Consider the following 7,500-nt stretch of genomic DNA (forward strand, 5'->3'; position numbering starts at 1 on the left):
TAACAAGATAATAACGATAATGATAATAATGGTAATGATGGTAATGATGGTAATGCTTATGATAATAATATCAATAATAATGATAGTAGCAGTAAAGACTAGTAAAATGATAATGATGATACTGATAATGGCAATAATAATGATAGTAATAACACTACCAACAATGATTGTAACAACGGTAACAGCAATGATGATAATAATAAGGACAGTGATGATATTAATAATAGTGACAATAACAATAATGGTGATAACGTTGATGATAATAATAATGATGATGACTATAATTATAACAATAACGGTGATGATAACAATAAAGGTAACAATAACAATTGCAGTGATAATGACCATAAGCATGATAATTAGAATAACAATAATGATAACAATAATAATGATAACATTGATAGCATTGATAATAATGATGGTAAAAAGATGATAACGTACCATATATGAAAATGTACCATATATGAAAATGTACCATATATGAAACTGTACCATATATGAAAATGTACCATATATGAAAATGTACCATATATGAAACTGTACCATATATGAAACTGTACCATATATGAAACTGTACCATATATGAAAATGTACCATATATGAAAATGTACCACATATGAAAATGTACCATATATGAAAATGTACCATATATGAAAATGTACCATATATGATACGTGCCAACCTCAAGAAAATAAATATATAACCTACGTATGAATGACAGAAACCAATTAAACGCAGGAATAACAAGGATAATATATAAGTCATTCAGGAAACAGGATAAGCCACATCAACTCCTATGTGGCTCTTGTATAACTTGTTGTTTCGCATTATGGAGATGATAAAGCTATAAAGATGATAATGATAAGGGCAATAGCAGTAAAAAAGACAGTAATGATAATAATGGTGATGGTAATGGTAAGGAATGTGATAATCGTGATAATAATAGTAATAATAATAATAATAATAATAATAATAATAATGATAATGATAGTAACAATAAAAGTAATGATGATAATAGTAACAAGGGTAATAATGATGATAATAATGATAATAATAGTATCAATGATAAGGATAATAATAAAGAGGATAGTAATAATGATAATCATGATAATGATAATAATGATCATGATAATAACAGTAATAACAACAACAACAATAATAATAACAAAAAGAATAATGATGACAATGCTGGTGATAACAGTAATAGAAGTATAAAAATTAATAAAGTTGATATTGATAATTACAAGAACCATAATAATGATAATAATAACGACACTAATAAGGATACTAATCATGAGGATAATACTGATAGTAATAATGGTGATGATGATAATGATGACCGTAATAATATTGCTGATGATAATAAGATCATAATAACGATAATAATGAAGATATTAATAATGATGATAATGATAATAAAAATAGAATAATAAAACCAATAGTAATAAAAATATGAAATAATAATGTATTAATAGTGATAATAATAATGATAATATTTCCCTTATTCAGCTTGTGTTCATTTCTCTTCTCTCACATCTCAAAAAAGACATAAATAGATGAAGACAGAACAATGCACGCGCGCGCGTGTGTGTACAATATCATATCTATGTAATATAGGTGTGTACATATTAATGATATTAATGATGAGGATGACTATAATGATAATGATAATGATAATAATAATAATAATAATGATAATAATAATAATGATAATAATAATGATAATAATAATAATGGTAATAATGATAATAATAATAATAATGATAATATTAATGATAATAATAATAATGATAATAATACCAATATGTAGAAATCCCCTTCAGCAAAACAAATTAATTTCGAGTTTCAAGAAAAATGTTAGTGAGCATCTGTTCTTTTTATCTTATATCAACTTTCAACAAACAATAAGTCTTAGTTTCAAAAGTATCTTAACAAAGTTCTTTCTCAAATTTGTTCTCTGTGTTAGACATGTTATTTTTCTTTTTTCCTGTTTTTTCTTCATCTTGTACACAATGTCCAATCCTTCTCAAGAGGGGTTGTTAATTAAAGCTGTGAATATGCACCGAGGTTTCTTTGAGTAATTTGATTTCCATTGTTTCGGTATAACAGGTTTTCTTCAGGTCAAATTCATCTAAGCTCTCTCTTCCTCTTTCTCTCTCGCTCTCTCTCTCTCTCTCTCTCTCTCTCTCTCTCTCTCTCTCTCTCTCTCTCTCTCTCTCTCTCTCTCTCTCTCTCTCTCTCTCTCTCTCTCTCTCTCTCTCTCTCTCTCTCTCTCTTTCTTTGTCTCGCTTCCTCTATCTTGCTCTCTCTCTCTCTCTCTCTTTCTCTCTTTCTCTCTCTCTAAGCGTATATATGTAAGACCTATAAATATATATATGTATATATATACATACATATATATATATATATATATATATATATATATATATATATATATATATATATATATATATATATATATAGATATACAATTAGATATACATTTATATAGACAGATACATACGCATATACATACATAAATATCTATAGAATACTACCTTCAATACCATTTTTTATTTTTTGCTCATCCTGATTATTCTAAAAATCTTTCTTCAAAAAAGGAGAAAGATTCCGCATTATGCTAATTTGCCTCTTAAACTTCCAGACGAAAGCATCATAAGTTCGATAAGGCAAATTCTCCACAGCCCCGACTCCCATCACATAAATTTGCTGGTAAACTTAGGTAAAGTATTTTTTTTTACGTATATTGGCATATTACCAACTTAATCTATATAGTAGGGCTATTATTTTCTGTTATTTTTTTCTATTTATCTTCTATATTTCAAAATTAATAGAAATCATATTTATTTCACTATTTCACTTTTCTAATAAACCCTCCCGACATCAACATGTAATTTTATCTACGCACTTTTCCCACCATATTTCACTTTCGTTTATGAATTTCAAAAAAAAAGTCAGTAAGCGTATGAATTTTTGCATATGTGCTGACAACGATATTTTCATAACGTTGTCAGTAAGACTACTATAATTACTGCTTATATCATTTACTTATTAACAATATTAGTATTATGCTTATTTATTATTAAATCAGTAAAACTATTGCTAATAAAACATATCATTGCTGATATTGTCATCATCGCCTCATAATTTTTACCAAATTTCCTTTAACCTCATTATCATCAACATAATCATCATCATGATTATCATAATCACCATCAACCTCATTATAGTCAATATAATCTTCAGTGCACATTATCACCAAGCATCTATAATCATCAACGTCAGTCATTTCTTTGCATTCGTGTCCTTAACCTTTATCAGATCTGTAATCTTCACAAATTACATTCATGTTATCTCGATTACTTTCGCGTTTTCTCTTCCATTTCTTCGCCATTGCTGCTAATCATAGCGGAGAGAAAAACCCGCTATTCCAGAGCGCTAATCGCAGCCACAGAAACACTTTTGTTTAGCGGCTTTTATCACCTTCCAGAACGACGTCTTGAGCTCCAATATAACCTCGGGGTAATTAAGCGAGGAAAAGAGAGAGAGATAAAAAAAAGAGTTAATGAGTTTCATATATTGCATTAGTAAAACAAAATTGCCTCAACAATTGCGCATTCAGACTTAACGAGCGATGTGAGGTGAGCGGCATCGAGTGCATAGCTGGAAGGGAGTCGAGTGTTTGTGGTGTGTGGGTGTGTGAGTGTGTGTGTGTGTGTGTGAGTGAGTGAGTGAGTGAGTGAGTGTGTGTGTTTGAGTTTGTTTATAAGGGCCTCTGACCTGTGCTTTTTTTGTGTGCGAAATTAATTTTTGTATGGGTTCAGGCATCAAGCATAAAATCTAATTAATATTAGTCAGGAAAACATGTAATCAGATAGAAAATTAATCTGTCACACACTAGGTTTCGGGACGGTTTAACTTAATCATCATCATTTCTCCCCCCCCCCCTCCCTCTCTCTCTCTCTCTCTCTCTCTCTCTCTCTCTCTCTCTCTCTCTCTCTCTCTCTCTCTCTCTCTCTCTCTCTCTCTCTCTCTCTCTCTCTCTCTCTCTCTCTCTCTCTCTCTCTTAACATACATTTCATTTCCATCGTTGCATGCCAGCCGTGCACAATACTGAAGGAGAGATTCGCAAAATCTATAATTCAGTAGCAATTTTCCTTGCCCTAAAATTATGCGTGGTTCAAATAAACTATTTCTGCGATTACAATGAGAAATATATTTTTCTTCAATGCATTTGTAAGACGATGAAACTGTAATACAAGTGGCATATGCAAACACACGCTTTACATAAGAGCGAGAATTCTCCACTCGCGTGGTTCGACATGTTTTTCGTTTGGTTTGTAAACAATCCTCTCTTTCTCTCTATATATATATATATATATATATATATATATATATATATATATATATATATAATATATATATATATATATATATAATATATATATATATATATATATATATATATATATTATGCACTTATATATTAGTCAAGTGCATAGTTAGATAAATACAAAATAGAAATGAAGTATGGAGCATATTGGGAATGGAGCTCATATGAGTCACTAAGCTCCATGAAGTAAAGAACCAACGAAGCAGGAGCTATAACAAAGCAACCACAGAACATGGATGAAATCAAATGTTATATACAGCTGAACATGAAGCACAGGTGGAACGAAGCATAGAGATAAGTTAAGAATGATCTACATCTAATTATAGAAGTGAAGAAAACAAAAATCTACGTCTGGAGATTCGAAATGTTTTGTTTATGTGTGCTCCATTTTTTTTTTTTTTTTCGATCCGAACTCGAGCAAAAATATTTCATTTCACACTGACAGAGTTAATTGGACTCAGGAGACTCGTATATTTTTGCGAATCCTTATTTTACGGCATTTTTATGTTGTATATTTCTTAAAAGACAAGATCAGCATCTTACACGAATACTATTTTTATCAATGTTTTCAGAAAAAACAACAACGTGATAATGAGAGATGACAGTTAGTTGTTCACTTAATGTGATTTTAACTTTCAGAAGACTAGACTCACCTTGGATATATTTCCAAAAGATGTGACTAGCCATTATCTATCATATTAATTTGCTTGCGATAATATTATCATGTTTGCGTTTAAAAGCTTTGAACATTTCTTTTCCTTTCTGTTTTGTGAATCCCAAGTCACTATCGTAATAAAGGAAAAATTAATTATCTCATTAAGGTTGATTACTAGTGTATCAAGACATTAATTATCTTGTTTTCTCTTCTTCCTCTTTGATGTTAAGATAATAACTTAATAAGGTATCTATTTTTATTTTTCTGTCTTCCTTTCTTCTTGGATTGAATGAGTTTCGAATGCAGAGGAAAACTTCTCCTCCAAGTTAAAAGATGTTGACGAAAATTACGTATTTTTTCTCTTCCTCAGTCATAAAGGCTTTCATTTCTATTTTCCTTTTTGTAGGAGTCCATAAAAGGCCGGGCCTTAATCTATTTGCTATTTTAAAAAGAAAAACGAATGCAATAAAGAGAAGAATGGGAAAAGTCGTCAACGGTAGTGAGGAAAAAGTGGGTAGGTGGGAGGGAGGGGGAGGGGGAGGGAGGGAGGAAGAGAGGGAGGGAGGGAGAGAGAGAGAGAGATAGAGAGAGAGAGAGAGAGAGAGAGAGAGAGAGAGAGAGAGAGAGAGAGAGAGAGAAAAGAGAAGAGAGAGAGAGAGAGAGAGAGAAGAGAAGAAGAGAGAAAGAGAAGAGAGAGAGAGATAGAAAGAGAGAGGAAGATAGAGAGAAGGAAAGAGAGAAAGAGAGAACAAATACAGAGACAGAGCGAGACAGACAGACACGCACACAGACACACACAGAGAGAGAGAGAGAGACAGAGACACAGAGCGGACGGGAGGATATATATATATTATATATATATATATATATATATATATATATATATATATATATATATATATATATATATATATATAATACATATATATTGACGCACACACACACACACACACACACACACACACACACACACACACACACACACACACACACACACACACATATATATATATATATATATATATATATATATATATATATATATATATATATATATACATATATCCAATGTTCATAGTAAAGGAGTGACAGCCATAAGGGACGACAATAACGACGACCCTCAACTTCAGCCTCCATATTTTTTATTCCTTATCTTCAGCCTTATCGATGATGCTGAGGAAGTCACGATCGTCATGGGATGCAATATTTAATGATTAAAGGACCCGACATTCCTTTGGAGTCTGCGGAATGCGCTTGGGTCTTCAACGTGCATCCTTCTCATATCTTTCACTCGTTTTCCTTTATAAGGAAGAGAATTAGGTTATTGTATTTATTTAATTCGGGAGTTTTGTGGGGATAAAGTATGAAAAAAAAAAAAAAATGAAAGACATTTTTTTTGAAGCCAAGGTATGGCATTTGTAAGGTTTGTTTTTTTCTGGTATTGTGTTTAAATATATGCTAGAGGTATTTCCGAGTTTTGTTTGTTTGTTTTTTATTTTGTTTTCGTAGAGGATTTCAACCGTTAATAATAAAACGTAATCAACCATTAATCATAAAACGTATTGCTGCGTTAAATCACCTGTAATAAATCGAATGATTATATTATTGTAATAGATAAATGATCAACATCACATCTATGCAAAATTTCACTCTTAAGCTTTTGCAAGACGAACAAAGTTGTAAAGTATGTATTTTCATCAACAAAAAAATCCTATCAATCAGGCCTTAAGAAATATAGAAGAAGACAGTGTACATTAAAAAAACACACAAAAAAAAAACATACATAAAAAAAGAAAAAAAATTATACTTCACCTTAACTTATTACTTCTAGGTTTCTTAACTCATCTGAACTCCACTTCTTGGGTTTCGGAAGATGATGAAACTACACGTGTGTTTAAGTGAATCATCAGAAATGATTAATTTTTGAACTCCAAGATATTAGTAAGTTTTGGTTCCCTTTGGAAATGGGATGTTCACGAGGATTTTGAACAGCGAAGGAGGGTTAATCTATAGGATATATTAGCTGATTCCTTTCAGTATAAATGATGACAATAAGGGATTTGTAAGAGTGACGTAAGAGGGAATATTTTGATGAATAAAAATCTGAAAGTCAGAAGAGAAATATTAAATGGACTTTTTGAATTTTTCTGTAGCATATTTTGTAAACGTCATTAATTTTATTCGCTAGGATTATTGAAAAGAAAAAATATATATATACGTGTAGTGATTATGACATTTCATCAGCAAAATCTAATAGACCCTCTGTTGGACAAATGCTGTTTCTTTTAAACGATACCAGTCACGTGATTACGCCTCCAGATTAAAGTAATAATTATTCCGTACAATTAATGACGTGTTCAGGAAAGGTCTGGCATCAATTATATAATTCATATCTAAAAGAGGTTTATCCTAACTGTATCTCATCAATCAAGACGTTGTTATAAGTAATCAT

The 7,500-nt window shown here is 30.9% G+C and overlaps 1 protein-coding gene across 1 annotated transcript in view; it reads right to left on the reverse strand.

Moving 5' to 3' along the window:
• LOC122247483 (gonadotropin-releasing hormone receptor-like) overlaps nt 1-7,500 on the reverse strand; it is a 264,173-nt gene that overhangs the window by 203,216 nt on the left and 53,457 nt on the right. The gene's annotated exons all lie outside the window — the stretch shown is intronic.

Source organism: Penaeus japonicus, unplaced genomic scaffold (genome assembly GCF_977035675.1).
Source record: "Penaeus japonicus unplaced genomic scaffold, GWHDUDI00000001_assembly GWHDUDI00000008, whole genome shotgun sequence".
In the NCBI taxonomy this organism is placed as follows: domain Eukaryota; kingdom Metazoa; phylum Arthropoda; class Malacostraca; order Decapoda; family Penaeidae; genus Penaeus; species Penaeus japonicus.